At 44.5% G+C, this 18,973-nt stretch overlaps 1 protein-coding gene across 7 annotated transcripts in view; it reads right to left on the bottom strand.

The window, feature by feature from the left end:
- Nucleotides 1-18,973, bottom strand: part of Ncald (neurocalcin delta) — a 346,834-nt gene that overhangs the window by 66,535 nt on the left and 261,326 nt on the right. The window contains exon 1 of one of the 7 annotated variants that reach the window (XM_075961172.1): nt 7,375-7,852. The exons of the other annotated variants lie outside the window; for them this stretch is intronic. The gene's annotated coding sequence lies outside the window, so the exon portion shown is untranslated. Of the gene's footprint in view, nt 1-7,374; nt 7,853-18,973 lie in introns of those variants that run through there. 7 annotated transcript variants of the gene reach the window in all.

Below are 18,973 nucleotides of genomic sequence, written 5' to 3'. Positions count from 1 at the left end.
CATATATATGAATGGACAGTGTGTGTGTGTGTGTGTATTGTGTGCATATGGGTATATCATATATATGCATGGACAGTGTGTGTGTATTGTGTGCATATGGGTATGTCATATATATGCATGGACAGTGTGTGTGTGTGTGTATTGTGTGCATATTGGTATGCCATATATATGCATGGACAGTGTGTGTGTGTGTGTATTGTGTGCATATGGGTATGTCATATATATGCATGGACAGTGTGTGTGTGCAAGTGGGTACGTAATATATGCATGGGCCTAGAGCCCCCATTTCAGCTAGACTGGCTGGCCAGTGAGCCCTCAAGGATGGGCGGATCCTACTTCCCCACCCACCCCACCTTGCCCAGTAGAAGGGTACCCACTATGTCTGGGAACCTGAACTCAGGGCCTCACGCTGGCATGTTGAGCATCTCGCAGACTGAGCTATCGTCGTTGATAAGTTGATTAGTAACAAAAAGACATTTTTCCTCAAATTATTTTAGGCTAGGTTAGACACTTACATGAGAGCACAGAAGACTTTTAACCTTTATGTTTCTAAAGTTGAGGCTGCCATGCGAATATTGCACCATTAGCTTTGACACACTCCTTACCCCAACGACCTAAAACATTAGCTAAAAGCTTTCGGGCTTAAGACAACTGTGAGGAGGGGCTCAGAAAGAAAACGTATCCAGGGTTAACCTGGCAGAGAGACCACAGCTGGGGTCTGGAGTCATCTGTAGATTCCTCATTCACAGATTCAGCTGTGGACAATGGGCATTGTCGGGGCCATCAGCCGAAACAACAATAAGGCCTCTCCATATTGTCTGGGCTTCTTCACACATGGAGGCAGGGATGAATATCACACATGAGATAAACATAGAGGAAGGGAAATTTTTAATGCTCTCCCCTTGAAATTCATGTTACTTCATTTCACTATGGTCTCTCAGTTGGGTCAATCACAAGCCCATTTAGGTTGAAAGGATAGTATACTATCCCACCTCTTAATGAATATTGACAATATTTCACAAAAGCCCATGGGAGTGATTAGGATTTTTTGACCAGTTTTGGGGGTTATAATCTGCCCCACGCTCTAACTGCACTTCTGGGGGAAACACACTATGCTCTCCTGGAAGAGCCACGCTGCAGGGGGAGCGCAGAGCCAGGACTCGGAACCCCAAGCGTTAGAGCTTCCTTATCTGTTTCTGTGTCACTGGGAAGTTTGTTTTGCCCTTTGTGTCTCTGTTTCCTCATTAAAATAAAATCTGGGATATTGCGGGGGAAATAGAACTTAGAAATCTATATAGCTTCCTTAGAGTTGTCTGTATCGTAACACCAGGGATACACCTTCTCTAACCCTGGAAATGCTTTTGCCTGGCCTCTGGATGGTGCTGGCATCATTGATAGAGTCTGAGATAACTGATAGAAAGTCAAGTCTTTGGGTTCTTAATATCTGTCAGTTACTATGGAAGGAGGTTGATGGGTACTGGTGTTATCCAGATGGGAAAACCATGCCTGTTTAAAAAGCGCTAACAGGAAGTGCTAAAGACAGGATTTGCACTCGGGGCAGCTCAGGAAGAGCCTAAGTCCCTGGGTGACTGTGCAAAACAGCAGTTTTTCTCAAACCAGATTTGTGAGCAAGGGAAGACAGGCAGTATTGTATTAGACCCTGGAACATGGGTCTGTTTGTCGAAGCTGAGAGCCTATTCTTAACTGGGTTAACACAGGAAACATGGGAGCTACTTGGGCACAAATATAAAGACGGCTCTAGAGAATAAAGTGGCTCCCATTGCTTGAATAATCCTGAGTATTGGCTAAGAGTAAATCATTCTACTGGTCACTTATCTCCTGAATGAGGGGACAAATAACCTTTGGTCCACTGGGGACAGGCTTGACATCCCTGGAATCTCGGAATCTGCGAGGGGAACAGATCGCTCACCCGTGAAACTGGCTGTACAGCAGCTACCTACCTCTTGGGAAGTTTGATTCTGGAGTAGACTTTCATGGTTTCCAGGTTCTTTGTCTTGCTTCCTTTGATGGATTTTAGTGAGGACTTTCTTTTCTGACCACAGTAAACAGTGTGGCTGTCAGGGAGGGATCCTGGTTGCGGGCACACACAGGTTTCTGATTCCCTACCCAGTCAGAGTGTAAGCGTCCCTTAGAGTTCCTTTACAGTTGACCGTAAGCATCCCAACAGCGGGGCCCTGACTTGTTTTGTTTCTCAAAGCAGAACTCATGATCAATATTGGTACACAGTAGGTGTTCAGAACTTACTGAGTGTATCAAAGCCCAAATGCTTGAGTTAAAAGCTTAGTCAAGAAGCCAGAGTCTATGAAATCAAGCCACCAGCGCTCTCCACTCCAGTAGTAGACGTTCAAAATGCCTAAAATAATGTGATGGCCACAGAAGCCAGCTGATAATGATTGACCGTTGGCTGATCCTGCTGCAACTGATCCTTGGTAAGAGATGGGAAGGTAGAGGATGCTTTCACTGTTAGGGAATGCTATTTGTTATTGCATCTTCGAAATCACCTGTGGTCTGTGGGAGTCCCCTTAGCATGCAGTCATTCCGTTTAGTATATATTAACAGCAGGTGGGCATACAGTAACAGAAACAAAGAAATTTCAGAATCATCATTTAAACCGTGTTACCTTGATGCAGTGATTAGTCTTGACTGTCAGCTTGACAGGATCTAGGATCACCTAAGAGATAAATCTAAAAGCACATTTGTGAGGGATTTCTAGCCTGGGTAACTGGAGGTGAGGAAACCCATCCTACCTGTGGGAGGCGCCATCCCATCAGCTGGGGCCCTGAACTAAATAACAAAGGGGACGGCAAACAACATCTCATCCAGCTTCCTGAAAGTAATGTGACCAGCCACTTCACGGTCCTGCTGTCATGCTGTCCCTACCACGATGGACCACATCCCTTTAGTCGTGAGCCAGATCAATGCCTTCCATTGTTAGTTTGCCTTTGTTGGTGTTTTTGTCACGGCCACAAGAAAAGTAACCAGTACACCTGCGCACAGGCCTCTACTGTGCTGGAGTGACTGAACAGAACTCAGACGCCACGGAGAAGCTTCCTAGTGAGCAAGGCAACAACAGGAAGATCTTTTAGATCAGTGACTTCTTGCCTGCAAACTAATTATAGAACTTTATTGTGATAGAAGTATGTTCCATTTAAATTGATTAAATTATCATTATTATGAGCAGCAGTAGGAGGAGCCCGTGTGTGCGCCTGTGTGAGGGTATGCTGCATGTACGCTGGTGCCTGTGGAGGCTCGAAGAGGGCATCAGATCTCCTGAATGGAAGTAGAAGCAGTTGTGAGCCACTTGGCATGGTTTCTGGGGGCTGAACTCAGGCCCTTTCAAAGAGCAGGAAGTGCTCGTATGCACTGAGCCATTTTAGCATGACATCAATGGCATCTACAGATATATATTTCATAAATAAATTTAAGCACAGAAATTTAAAATCAGAAATGGATTGATATTGGTTTGGAGACCGTGGCACCAGGGGACTTAAATATTTGTCATACAATTTCGTATACAGGTCTTAATGAGCACTGAATTTTATGGCCTCCCTTCTGGAAACAATTTTAAAAATGTTAAATTTTGTAATGCTGTTCCTAATTGGCTTTCCACCACAAGGCAGCACTTTAAAAATAAAGTTGATTTTGTAAAAACAAAATAGTGACACATTCCTTTCTGTGCTGAAATTTCCAACACTACCATTAAGAGGCAAAGGGCAGTTGGAGATGTTAGACTTTTCCAAGTTTCCCCGCAGGTTTCCACAGAGACTCAGTCTCCACGCAGGTGTTTTTCCTAATCCAAAGAGCAAGAACTATTCGAGAACATCCTCTTTGGTAATCCCTCTGAGAATGCACGAAGGAAAATCGCTCAGCTTCCATTTCAGATTCAAGGGATTTGGATTTGGTTTAAACAACAGCTTGTGCAAAACATCTTAGCTCCATTCTTTCACGCTGGGGCGGTAGGTGATGATGTAATCGAAAGGCTGGCTTTGGACTTTCTAAACACAGGGCTGTGACAGCTGCCAACCGACTGCAGGGCTCCCCAGTGGCACACACGGAAGCCAGCACTAGTTCCTTCTCATCCAAAGCAATGTGGGGAATGGGAGCTTTTCTGGTATGTCGAGGTAAACAATAACATTTGCACCTCCTGCTTCCAGCATAAACATGTTGTGCGTGCAGCTCAGCTTTCTCGGGAAGTGTCTCCTTTCCCCACTTCCTGTTGAATGCTTACCATTCTGGAGGCTCCTGACAAGTCAGCCTTGTGCGGCTGGAAATAGCTTTGCTTGTTGTCGGTTTGCGTCTATGTATGGTTTGCTTTAAGCTAGAAAGTCTTTAATGCTGCTCTAAAGGTTGTTAGCGCATGGATTCCTTCACTGGATCTTACATAGCGCCTGACATGCTCATCTAAGCACCGCTTTGTCACCTTCCCCGTGCGGATAAAGGTCTCTGTAAACAGCCACAGCCCTCCGTGGTGCGTGGTTTGAACTTCCATAACGTGTCAACACTCTGTTTCCCTCGTTACCCATAGTGAACCGGGTGAGACTCTCTCAGCCCAGGTCACAGAAGACTTAGGATGACAAAGGCAGAGGAGAGTAAAGACAGGTCAGCAGCTGAGGGACCACACCACCCATCTCTGCACCAGGTATTTAGAGAATACTGTGACATTCTCATGGTCCAAGAATAAAATCAGATGCTGTGGAACCAAAACGAGGCTATGGACTTTGTGCAGTGGGTTCTGAGTGCTTTTGGTCACACAAACTAACATATTAGTTAACTCTAAGGCAGACAGAATTCAGAAGAACCCTGGGAACTTGGGTGGTTAAAAACATGACATCTTCCGTTTCCACAATCCCAAACTGAAATTCAGTATTTCCTTCCTTTACAATGTGGGTCACAAACCAAAATGGTTGTGACATTGTTGCCAAGAGAAATCACAGATATTTGCATTTCGTAAGGCAGTTGTTAGACTAGCTCAATCTCAAAACAGCATTCATGGATAACACCACTCCAAAATTATGATCGCCATTGCAGCAGCTGCTGCTTTGTATGATTTAAGAACATATCAACAAAGTACATATACTATCCTAATTAAAGAAATAGTTCATTTTATTTTTTTATTTTTGAGATTATAATGTAATTATTCACCTCTCTCCTTCCCTTTTCTCCCTCCAACCTCATCCATATACCACCCCCCCTCTGATCTTTATCAAATTCATGGCCTCTTGTTATTTTGAACACATTTTAACGGGAAGTGGCTTCCTTTGCAATCGGCATGATTTGTTTTATGTTGTTTAGATATCATCCTGAAAAGAGTCCGTAGGCTTTACCAAGATTGCCAAACATGCTCATGGCCCCGAAAGGATTAAGGTTTCCTGAAACTCTACACAAAGCACTCAATAATGCAGCAGCCGGTGTCTAGAGTAAATCCTTCCACACTGGCATCTTTTGAGGCTGAAGCAAACTTGACCTTGAAGGCAACACAGTCGCACTGCTGCAGGTAGATGCTGCTCACGAGTCCTTTTTCCTTATTTTGCTATAAAAAAAAAAAAGGACCTGTGGCTTTGAAAGCAGCACCTTTCTTCTCGGAGGCGGCTTTCCAACTTTCTCACTGACATTTTGCCCCTAGCATCAACTCTCTCTCTTCCCCTCTTCTCTCTCTCTCTCTCTCTCTCTCTCTCTCTCTCTCTCTCTCTCTCTCTCTCTCATTTTTATTATTGAAATCTAGTCTCATGTATAAGGGCTTTGCACACAAACCCAGGGAGAGAATCAAGAGTAAGAATTACGACATTGGAGTTGGAGCCCGAAAAGTTGGTCACCGAGTGTATGCCAAATGACAGCAATGACTGCCCTCACCATGCACAAATGAAATGTCACACACCAGTTGGCATGTTAAAGAGGTAGCCTCTGAGTTACTGGAATCACGAGGGGAGGTAAAGGATGGGAAGCTGTGTTAATAGGTACGTGGTCCATACAAGCCCTTCAGACATTGGACAGTCCTCATGGAAGCTCTGCTCAAAATAGGTCTGCTCATTGAAAGCTACTCGGGAAATAATTGATACAAGCAGTTAGTCAGTGACCACTGTAGCTGAGAGCTGTTCAAGGTTCTCACCCACAAGTGTAAAGGGCATAACTTAAATTTCTGCACCTGGTAATATGATCAAAAATAACGTATTCTTCCACTGAGCTGAAACACAACTAACATCTCATCAGCATACAGCCGGTCTCTGCTCAACTCCATATATGCTGGTTCTCTTCCATATGGTACTCTAAAATATGCCTCGATTCTGTTAAATCTGCAGGATTTAGAATCCTGTTTATACATCTAGGCTTGCTTCAGAGCCAGCGTTTTCCTTGAAACTACAAGCTACAGAAGGAGCTAGCAGAACCATAGCAATGCCCCCACAACAACCTTGAGCCCAGGGTATCAGAGAACTGGAGAGGTGAGAACCCTTGCTCGGCAGAGTTACCAAATTTACTCACGCAAGACCTGGAGCAAAATTTTTGTGAGCATTTTAAATCTGTGCTGCAATTAAGGTAGACCTCACAACAATGAACATTTGGTTTCAGGCTCTTGTTTTCTTATATAAATAATTATTTTAATTAAGAATAAAAATCTGAACCAGCCCACAGGGCTCCTTAGAAAAGGCCACCTGGTCCCTCCTCTTCACTACAGGGTTTTCAGAGAAAGCCACAGAAAGACTTTACAGTAACACCCAAAACGCAACCACACACACATGTATAGGTCCCACCCCGACTTCCTTGGCACATTGGAGATTCTTTCTCTCTAAACAGGAAGCTGTTGCCAGTGTCCCCGTTGTTTACAGGGTGCTGAAAGCCCTTTTGTACACTAAGAACCACAACTTTCAAAGTCTAGCGTCTTATCTCCCTGCTCTCATTGACGCCAAGAGTACACGCTGCAGCTGAGAGAAACCAAACCCAAACGGCCGTGGGCTGATGCAGAATCAGCAGCTGCAACAAGGAAAAGTTAGCTGCACCCTGCCAGGCAGTGCTGGAGTTGTTAGACTCAGAACAATACCGAACGAGGATTCCTGGAATTCGAGGGAGCACGTTTGGCTCACGCCGCACAATGCGAATCTTTAAATAATGTATGTTAGCAAGTGTTTCGCAAGGAGATTACATTTTAACCTACTTCACGGAACATTAATCCAAATCTAACCACATTCCAGAGACTGCCTGAAATGCATAACTAGAAGTCACTTCGCATTCTTTGCCTGGGTCCATCAGTAACCGCTCCTGAAGACAAAGTTGTAGGAGGTTAAGAGGGAAGAGAAAAAAAAAAAAACCACCACAGGCTGGGAAAACGCGTAACTCCGGCGTATAAAGCAAGCTGGTTACCTCACGTAGCAATGTGGGGTTTAGTAGTCCATGCTCCTGCAGCCCCTGGGAAGTAACAACCGCAGTGAAAGCAACAGCAGCAGCGACAGCCTCAGCAGCGAGGTCCAGCATCCACCAGATTCTCACAAGCCTTTGACTATGCGGACAGACTCAGGCACAGACTCTGCCTCTGGCTGACGTCAAAGTCCCTGTCACATGGCCAGATAAAAGCCAAGAGAGCATTGGTTGTCGTAGCAACCACAGACCGGCTCTGAAATTATTTCAATAGGTCATCTGTCACTGATGTGTGGCTTGTGTGTGTGTGTGCAATGCGTGCATACACACGGAGTGCAAAGCCATCGTGAATGGTGCCTGATAACCACAACCCTCAAAGTTGTGACTCACTAGTGCCTACAACTTTCATCGTTAAAGCTTGCCGGTCCTTTCCCCAGTTGCCAGGAAATACACGCTGTGACCCACAGCCTTGCTATCACAGCATGAAGCCCCTCCCCCTCCACTCAAGGAAAGAAACTGAAAACTTGCATGACGTGGTTTTCTTAGTGAATTAAATCACCCTGTAAATAAACTGAGGGGAAACAGCTTTCAAAGGGGGTATTGATAGGAAAATTATTCTTAAAATTGAATCCACATCAGGGTACTGAGAGCGCATTGACTGAAGACGGAGCAGCCGAAGGATCCAGACAGGAAACGCGACATAGCAAGCAGGTGAGATTCTTTGGAAAAATGAAGGCTGGAAAACTTCCACAACGACACAACTTTGAATGACTCGGAGATTAGAAGAAAAAGACAAAAGCCCCCCTGCAGGCACCAGCTTCTACCGCCCACGATTCTCTGACCCACAAGGGCTAGCTGGGTTTTCTCGTCACGTGAATGAATCTATAGCCCACAGACACCAAGTTCAGCGGAATTACCTAGACCAGAGAGCAGAAGAAGGCCCGGCCCACCTGTTCCCAAATTACAGCCCCATTTCCTTTGGGGCCACTCTAGCTTACCTCTAGCTCTGCGAGCATGCTTAGAACCCAGCTAATTCTCATTCTTAATTAACAGGAAACTAATTAAACAAAAGTAAATGAACCCCAGAGGATGGTACTAAGAAAAAGCCCTTTAGAAAATGTGGACTTTTTCAAAGGACAAGGGAGCTAAAAGGGGAGAAGAGATTGTTCCAAAAAGACCCTCATGAGCCAGAGTTACAAGACTTTCACACACACACACACACACACATACACACATACACACACACGCTCATGCACACTCACAAACACATTTGTATGCATACTCACATATAAACATGCATACACAAATGCACACTTACACATCTGTGCACACACATATACACATGCACACACACATGTACACACCCACACGCACATATGTGTGCCTACACACTCATACTCATACACATGCACACACATATATATATGCACACATACACATATAAGATATATGAGTAGCTCTGGGACTCAACTGGTAAAATTACACTTGTGTCACGGGATAAAACATCTTCAAGAAAGTAAGAAGACCTGCCTCTTTCACAAGACTAGTGCCTGATCTGCTTGGCCATGGAAGCTTCCCATCCCATTTTTCTTCTTGATTTCCACGCTAGCCCCAATTAAAGATAAGATGGATTTTTTTTATTGGAATAATTATTTTCCTGAAGCTGTTGGTGGTAGCCTGCCTCACATAAAGGTAAACTATAAAGAAAGATCCTTTAATTTCAGACTGGTGACAGTTGGGGATGGAGCTACTTGTTTGGATGACAACAGTTGAAGCCAGTGTCTATGTAAGTTGGTTTGGATGCCTTATAAGGGGCAGATGTAAGCAATGGTTCTAATGCCCAAATCCACATTCTATTTATAGTGCTGGCTTTCTGTTCAGAGTGTGGGTCCTAGTGATGCGGTGAGGAGGGGAGAAGGCAGGGACAGAAGGCCAGGGATCAACTTCTCCCCGCTGGCTGCCTGACTAGTCTTAGCCCAGGCTGGGAAGCCTCAGCTGCAGCTCCTTTATTTACAGAGCAGGAAGTTGCAATGCCAGCTTCCACCAGTAGGTGATGTCTTCAGAAGCAAGTTCTTAGAAACCTCTACATGTCAGCCCTGCACTTAAAAATTGGTAAAAACTAGCCCCTCTTCCTTTTGAGTTTCCTGTCGATTTTATAAGTACGCTTCACTCTATCCTGACTTGGGCTTGTTTGGCAGGTTAAGCTGACCAGGGACTGTATTCCCCATGAGAAAATGGGCCCTCTTCCTTTTGAGTTTCCTGTCGATTTTATAAGTACGCTTCACTCTATCCTGACTTGGGCTTGTCTGGCAGGTTAAGCTGACCAGGGACTGTATTCCCCATGAGAAAATGGGGACCTGTTTCCTACAGCAAGCACCTAACTTCCCATCATCCATTCTCCTTGTAAACAACACAGGATTGAGAGTTTGCTTACAGATAACGAAGCTGCCGTCATCTGCAGGGTTAAAACCGTCACACCAACCTCCTTGGAGCTCAGATGTCTACCAGTTCAGCTAATAGATGCAGAACATTGTAGGCAACTCACGGTGCTTTCTCCCACGACACTGTATTACACTACAGAGAATACACTCCAACTCATTTTCTGAAGGTCAGGTCATTTTAAAGGTGAAAATGATTCACTTGATTTTAAAATATCCACTCAAACACAGGTCTCCCCAATAATTTTTACTTACCAAAAGTAGGGCTGGTCGCCTATTATTAGTTGGCCTGTTTTGCCAGGAATATGTGGTAAATACAGGGTTTGCATGCCTCAACTAACAGGTGCTTTGGACTGTGAGTAGACAATTCTAATCAGCCGTAAAAACCCTCACTATTCCTAGGCAGTGACGTGACTGTCTCTACTGTCTTCACATCAGTGAGAGGCTCTACCTATTCTTGGAACTGTCTGATTCAAATCTTACGTGTTTTGGTTGGACCTTGGGCACGTCACAAAAGTGCCCCAAGCTACAGCACCTACATGCTGAGGTCATTGCGAGGATGGCAAGGGGATGAGATCATAAAATTCTGACCCTCGCCACAGGGCAGGGGAAGCAGCGTGTGTTCACCAGCTCTTGGTCATCCATCCAGCTTTAGCAAGTCTATGAAGACCTCCAGGGCAAGGATCCTATCTGTCATGTTGCCCGTGGTTAGGACAGAGCCCAGACACAGCAAGAGCTCCCTGAGCGTGGAATGACTCATGGATTAGGGAAAGAATGCAGAACAAGAGGAAGAAGGAAAGCTGTTCTATTTCTTCTACCAGAAGACATTGAAGAAATCCTAACATTATCTGCTATTTTCTCCTCCAGTAGTTGGTGTGTGCCTATGTGTGTGTGCAAGCACGTGCGTGTGTGTTATGGATGTTTGGACATAAATGTGTGCAGGTACAGGTGTTCATGTGTCCATGGGGAAGGCCAGAGGAAGACACGGCGTCTTTATTGCTCATGTTTGAGGCAGGGTGTCTTACAGAACCTTGGAGCTTGCTGGTTTCCAGTTAGGCTGGTAGCCGGCAAGCCCCAGCGGACTCCTCCTTTCCCCTGCCTTCTCTCCCAGTCACTGGGCTACAGACACATGCCACTCTGTCTGTATACACACGTGCTGAGACGCGTATAGTGAGTACTCCGATCCACTGAACCGTCTCACAGACCCAGTAATCAGAATTCTGAAGTGGTGTGGGGCTCTGAAAATCCTCAGAAACTGAAGAGACAAACACCGAAAAACAGCACCAAAGAGAAGGGACCCCAACCCCTGTCCTCCCTGCCTGCGTTTGCTAGTTCCCGAGTAGCCTATGGGAAAGCCTGAAGGGAGGCATGGGGCCACAAGGCAGACAGAAACTCTGCCTGGTTCTGGTGGACCCAGGGGACAAAGTGAAGTTTTGGATCCACCAAGAGGCCTGAGCATGGTAAGCAGCTTAAGTTTTCAGTTCTCATAAATGAAATATTAAATCCTATAATTATTAGAAGACAAATACATGGGGCCTCATAGAGCCAACAACTACTGCAAAGTCACTACAATACCTAAAATAAGGTAATCTCCTGTATTCTTGCTTCCTTCTAGAGTACACAAACCCTCTCCTTATTATAACACAAGAAGATGCCATCCAGGGTCTCTGAAAATTTTCACACATCATTTCCAAATTAATTAAAAAAGAAAAAGAAAATCCTAGGGGTCAAAGATGTCATCTAACCAGTCAAGGTCTATTGTTGCCATTTAAAAAGCGATGCACAAGAGAAAGGCGCCATGCAACAGAGCTGGAGGAGGTTTTATTTGGGGAAAGGGAACAGACCCACATGATACTTCTCTGTAGTCAAACAGGGACCTGAGTACACTTAATATGCAGAAGGAAATAAATAAATAAAAACACAGGGAGTTCTACACATCAAAGCAAGACCAGGAGCTGGAGAAGTAAGGTAATGGCTCAGCAGGTAAGAGGTTATACTGTTCTCAACGGACGACCCAGGTTCAGTCCCAGCACCTGTGCAGGTGGCTCACAACCACCGGCAACTCCAGCTCTGGCCACTGTCACCGTACACACATGGAGAACCCCTCTCCCTGCACACCAACACAATTAAAAGTCCTCTAAAACAAAACCTGAGACCGCTAATGTGCTAGGGTTAAATAATTGAAGAATGAGTTCTTTCATAGTTAAGGAGAAGAACAAGACCGTATTAGACACAGAAGGAAGGATGGTACTAAAAGAACGGAAATAGAGATAACTGAAAACAGAAAAGGTAACAAAACTGAGAACCAGCCAGCTGTTTAAAACAACAAAGTTGATAAGGCTCTATCCAGACTGAAGGGGAAAATGAAATCAACGCTATGGCCATGAAAGGGAAGGGCGTTGCTCCAGGGTTATTATTGTGATAAAGATACTGTGGCAAATGCTACCTCTATAAAATTGGTAATTTAGGAAAAAACTGACTCATTAAAAATAAAAGCCACCAAAACTCATCCAACATAAAATACACAATTTGAACGATTGTACAAATTATTAAGCTAATCCTGGGAGTAGAGGCATGGCCACTATGCATGACTCAGGCCAATTGATTTTTGATCAATAGAGACAATTAATTACATGGAGGAAAGAAATTCTTTTCAGCATGATGTAATGGGGGCAATTAGTTATCTCTAGCAGGCAGAAACCCTCAATCTGAACCCCTCGCCACACACACAGACCCAACAGGTGGGTGCATGAAGTTACATCTTGAAAAAGAAGCCTCAGGGAAAATTTGAGAGGTCTACACCAAAGACAAGACTGACAAAGGAAGGGGGCTACAAAGGAGCAAGTGTTCTGAGAAGAGGCTAACACTTCAGGGCAGACTGGAGGAAGTACACTTGCAAGTGGAAGGACAAATGACTCATATTGAGGCTCCCAGAGAACCCCAAGATCCAGTAATAAACAGTCCAACCAGAAAAGGGGCAGAAGACGTGAAAAATAAACATTATCAAAAGCACAGCAAATAGGCACACAAAACATTTTTAATGTCGCTAGTTGTGAGAGTTATATTTTTATTGTCAGCTTGACTGGATTTAGTCACCTAGGAGATACACTTCCAAGTAGGTATAAGGGTATTTACAGAGAGTCTTCCCTGAAGAGGGAAGAGGTAGCACCATTCACAGATGAGGGTCTCAGACTGAATAAAAAGAATAAAAAGGCTTAGAGACGTATTTCCTAGGAAAATCAGTATGATTTATTTAAAAAATCTGTTTAAAATCATATTACACACACATACACAGAAATATTTAATGATTTATTGTATCTGTATGTGTGCATGCATGTATGAATGTTTGTGCTGTGTGTGGCCAGTGCCTGCAGGGGACAGGAGATGTCAGAGGCCCTGGAGCTGGAGTTACAGGTGACTGAGACACTATATGGGTGTTGGGAACTGAATCTGGGTCCTGTGCAAGACCTGCAACTGCTCTTAAACTGAACCATCTCTCCATAACCCCCTACACACACACACACACACACACACACACACACACACACACACACACACACTCAGACCTTCTGGGAGAACAGTGAGTTCTCCAGATCCTGGATCATAAAAACTACTATTCTAGGGCCCCATCGTCTTTATGGGTGGAAACTCGTATGCTAAGGACCTCCTGCCCAACCAAAATGTTGGCAACTTGCCCAGTTCTTACTACATGAGCTGAAGACTTGAAGGTATTTATGCTCAGGAATATCTCTGGAAAATACTATCAGGATATATAATCCAAAACAGCTCATATTTATAAAAATAAATAAATAACTAATCATCATCCCAAATGGAAAGCATAGGCCCAGATGTTTTCATTAGGGAATTACACCAGACAAGGGAGATGTTGCTCTGATTCTCTACAGCATCTTAGAGGAGGGGGGGCGAAGGATTCCTGGCTAACCTATTCCGTAAGGCCGAAGTTACCCGAAGACCAATTTCCTTACAAGGAAACAGCAGAGCAATACCTCACATCTGGACAGCTGCAAAAATCCTCAACAAAACCTCAGCAAATCCATCCAGCAGTGCTTAAGAGAATCACATGCTATAACAAACAACTAAGATGTCAGGGGAGGCCCGAGATTTTTCCAATCGGCTCAATAATCAGTCACATGAACAGTTCCAAGGATATTTCCTATCACCATAATAAAAGATGAAAAAAGGAAGTGTTTGACAAAATCCGACATCTGTTTATGGGTAGAACTTTCAGTAAATAAGGATGAGAAGAAGCCTTCCTAACTTAGGAAGAACAGCCCAGAGAACCCATAACTGCACCACACTTCAGAGCACAGACCAAAGCTTCCCCACCAAGATCAGCAACAAGGTAGAGACGGTGCCTCCCACGCCCCTCTCCCTCATTCCTGGGAATACTAGCTAGTCCAGTAGAAAAGAAAAGAGTGAAAATAAGGAGAACTCTGCTTGCAGATATCCTGATCCTGCGGGACAAGAATCAGCGAGATCTTTCTGGAACTGAAGGCAATTACAGCAAAGCAGCGAGACTTAGGCGAGTACACAAACGCAGATTTACAGTGATCCTTTATTTACGTTTTATAAATACAGCTTGCCTGCCTGAAGACCAGTGGGTAAAACTAAGCCTCCATAGGCCAGGCAGTGGTGTCACACACCTTTAATCCCAGGATTTGGTAGACAGGCAGGTGAGTTCTCTGGGAGCTCAAGGCCACTGTGGACTACACCAGATCAATGCAGAGACAGATCCAAATGGTGGCGGCTCCCGCCTTTAATCGCAGCACAAGAGAGGCATATAAGGCTGCATGAGACAGAAACTTGCTCTCTTTCAGTCTGAGGAGTTTTTAGAGGTAAGAGCTCTCTAGTGATTGGCTGCTTGCTTTTCTGATCTTCAAGTTGAACCCATATCTGTCTCTGGGTTTTATTATTTGTGCTACACAGACCGCTTTCTTCCATTCTATGTATTAGTGGACAAGCAGAACTGAAATTAAAAGCACACTATCATTCACATTAGCACCTCCTAATATGAAGTACTTAGGGATCCACACAGCTAAATCTGTAGAAAGTTCGAGGAAAATGGTAAAATTCTAGTGAACAAAGTCAGAGAACTGAAGAATGCGGTTAGGCCATGCACAGAGACAAGCGTAACAGTGCCGGTCTCTGCTCTCAGCAGCTTGGTCTATAGCACCGTGTGACATCACCGCAGCCTTGGTTCTGAATACACAACATGTGCATTTTGCACTAAGCCTGCGGCCACTCTTTGCAATACCAACACTGCCTGAGATACTTCCGTGCAGTGCAGATTCAAAGCTGTTGCAGGCTATTTAAGTTTCTTTTCATTCTTATAGAAAAACAATGACTTAATTATAGAAAACAAAGACTGAGTATTTTCTTTCTTTCTTTCTTTTTTTTTTTTTGGTTTTTTCGAGACAGGGTTTCTCTGTGGTTTTGGAGCCTGTCCTGGAACTAGCTCTTGTAGACCAGGCTGATCTCGAACTCACAGAGATCCACCTGCCTCTGCCTCCCAAGTGCTGGCTGAGTATTTTCTTGCCATCATTCCTCAGCAGGTATGAAACAATTTTGTTACAATGTCCAATTTTAAAAAAAATCGCTGTTCCAATTGTTGACTTGAGTTTCATTAAGCTTCATTAAAATCAGTAAGTGGACTTTGGCTTAGGATTCAGACAGAATTCCCATTTCGTACTATGCATTTATGCAACATCATGTTCTCAGCATTGATGGTCATAAAATCAAAATATTAATTAGATGAAAAATATCGAAGATTCTCGACCCTCTGCAGTATGAAATGTTCAGCCAAGACTTAATTTTTATGTATAAACAAGGACATCAATCTCACTAGTAATAGATTTGCTTTCGTCTTCCATGAATGGTATAATTGTCTGTGTACCGAGAGGAATGGTTTTTAAAATGAACTTCTTTATGAATTTTAAATCTCAAAATGTTTGGTTTGCATACCTATTTTTTACACCTATTGGCCTACATCACAATAGACTCCTTTGGTGAATGGAGCTGCAGGTAGGAAAAGTTTAAGAAACTCTGGTCTACAGATGCAATGGACTTCGATTACAGTTCCAGAGATTTAGGATTTAGTCGTTGGATTCCAACAAAGTGGTTCATCTAGAGAGGCCACAGGCCTAGAGTAGCCAGCACAAGTCTGAAGGGAATGGACAAAGGTTAGGGCTGCTGGGGAGTGAAGTCGACACAAAATAAAGCCACACCAAGTGTGCTACAAAGAGATTGCTAGAAAGAGTGAGGGGTGCTCACAAACAGACTCACATATAGTCAGCTGATCAAAAGGCAATACAATGGAGCAACAATAGTCTTTCTGAAATAAATCTGCTGGGCGCTGGGGGTATAGGTCAGGTTACAGCACTTGCCTGATGGGAATGAGACTCTAGGCTCTGGAACAATTGAGAGTCCAGATACAAAAGAGAAAGAATCTAGCAAAACTTGATCCTAACCTTTATAACAAGCTAGTGCAAAGCCGGTCATCTTGTTGGGAAGGGCATTGCAGGGATGATTAGGAGCAGGGAGCTGGGAGTGGAAGCAATTGTTAAAGAACAAATTAAAAAATATTCTTTAAAGAAGTGTCAACAGACTGAAGTGAAATGGAAACTCTAGACACCCTAGAAGATAATTAGGGAGAATCGAGGTGATGCTGCCATGCTGGGCTTGTAGGTCCAAATCCAGAAGCATGACTCATGAGAAGGGTACTTGGTAAGACCATTTAAATCATTTTTATTATTAAAAAAAACAACCTCTAGAGCTAGAGAGATGATCCAGCAGTCAAGAGTGTGTACTTGTTCTTCTAGAGAACCTGAGTAACCCACATGCATGGCTCACAACCTCCTGGAGCTCCAGCTCGAGGAGATCTGATGTCTTCCTTTGTCTTCTGTAGGTTCACGTATGTGCGCACACACACATACATGTGCACAGATAAAAAGAATAAATTTAAAAATAAAACTTCTTATGGGACAGGAGAGATGGGTCAGTAGGTGAGGTGTGTGCATGTAAGTATGAGCCCCCGAGTTTGATCCCAGCCACCCAGGCAAACACTGCTCAGATGGCAGCGTGACTGAAATCCCAGCCCCAGGGAAGGCAAGGCAGGCAAATCCGGGGTCCCACTGGCCAGTTTTGAAGTATCGGTGAAGTCTAGGTTCAATGAGAGATGCTGTCTCAAAAATTAGAATGGAGAATGCCTAATACCTATCTCTGGACATGGACACACACAAACACACAGGCACCGCTCTGTGGAAGTCAGTATCAACAGAATGAGGAGACAGTTACAAACTTGCTTCTGAGAAAACACATCAGGAACAGGACTGTTCTCCAAAATACTCAAGAACTTTCAAAACTCAGCAGGGAAAGAAACCTTGTCAGAAACCATCCCAAGGAGCTCAACAGACACCACAATGAAGAAGACGTACAGTAGAAAAGAAAAAGCAATATGGACATATGCACAGTATCAGATATTATCAGCAAAATGTCAATCAGAACAAGAAGGCCCACTATACGTCCTTTGCTGTCAGAATCTCAAGCATGGACACCAAGTGCCCGTGAGCACCAGGAGTGATGGGGACTCTCGCTCCCTGCTGGTAGCAATGCATACCCACAGTCATTCTGGACAGCAGATTTGTAAAAACATACCCTTAACACGTGGCACAGACACTGTGTTCTTTAACACTTACCTAAAAGAGCTGAAAACTAGCCTGTGGATGTTTATAGCAGCTCTGCTCATAACTGCCAAGCTTTGGAAAACAACAAGATGTCCTTCAGATAATAGAGAAATAAATACAAAGTATTTAGACTGTGAAATATTATTTACTATTAAAAAAATTAGATAGATATAAGAAATGACACGAAAATGCCCTAAATACACATTACTAAGGAAAAGATACCAACTAGAAAAGCTAAGCATGGTACCAACTGCAAGCTACCTGGACAGGGCAAGTGGTGGTCAGGGGCTGGAGGCCTGGAGGGCTGGAGGGAGGGCTGAGCACAGAACACAGAAGAGTCTGTGCTGGTAAAACTGTGTGGTGATGGAGGGTGGGAGAACAGGCACCCCAAACGCATCCCTTTGATGGCAGGATCACCTTGAGCTAAGGGCATTGGAAGACAGCAAGAGAGAAGGCATTCCAATCTCACCCCTCTCTTTTGAAAGCAGGAGATAAAAGCCCCATGCAGCAGAGGCCCCTCCCCGTTCCAGGAAGAAAAGATGCGTTCTTTGAGCTTAGAGAATTCCGTATGGATCTGAAAATAATTGCTTTCCTTTTTCCTCCACACACGATTTACTTTCCGCCAGCCCTTGACGGTGGATCAAAGAGGCATTCAGACCATTGCTGGGCTCTTAATTTCCTTCCTCGGCACCTGGGCCATGTAAGGCTTCCATGACGTTTGATGCTTTTCTTCCGTTAGGGCAGTCTAGGCCTACCTGCACCAGCCATCAGAGGTGAAGGAAGCTTTCCTCCCCCGAAACACTGCAGGGTGGACGCATGCTACAAATTGTATGAGCCCAAAGAATGGGCAACACCCAGAGCGAACCTGATCCTGCTGCACACAACACCCAGAGTGAACCTGACCTGCTGCACACAACACCCAGAGTGAACCTGATCCTGCTGCACACAACACCCAGAGTGAACCTGACCTGCTGCACACAACACCCAGAGTGAACCTGACCTGCTGCACACAACACCCAGAGTGAACCTGATCCTGCTGCACACAACACCCAGAGTGAACCTGATCCTGCTGCACACAACACCCAGAGTGAACCTGATCCTGCTACACAAAACACCCAGAGTGAACCTGATCCTGCTGCACACAACACCCAAAGCGAACCTGATCCTGCTGCACACAACACCCAGAGTGAACCTGACCTGCTGCACACAACACCTAGAGTGAACCTGATCCTGCTGCACACAACACCCAGAGTGAACCCTAGTCCTACTATGTATAACACCCAGAGTGAACCTGATCCTGCTGCACACAACACCCAGAGCGAACCCTAGTCCTACTATGTATAACACCCAGAGTGAACCTGATCCTGCTGCACACAACACCCAGAGTGAACCTGATCCTGCTGCACACAACACCCAGAGTGAACCTGATCCTGCCATTGTCACAGGACCTATGAGCCAGATTGG

This window comes from Microtus pennsylvanicus, chromosome 2 (assembly GCF_037038515.1).
Source record: "Microtus pennsylvanicus isolate mMicPen1 chromosome 2, mMicPen1.hap1, whole genome shotgun sequence".
Classification (NCBI taxonomy): domain Eukaryota; kingdom Metazoa; phylum Chordata; class Mammalia; order Rodentia; family Cricetidae; genus Microtus; species Microtus pennsylvanicus.
This window is presented reverse-complemented; position numbering and strand designations above follow the sequence as displayed.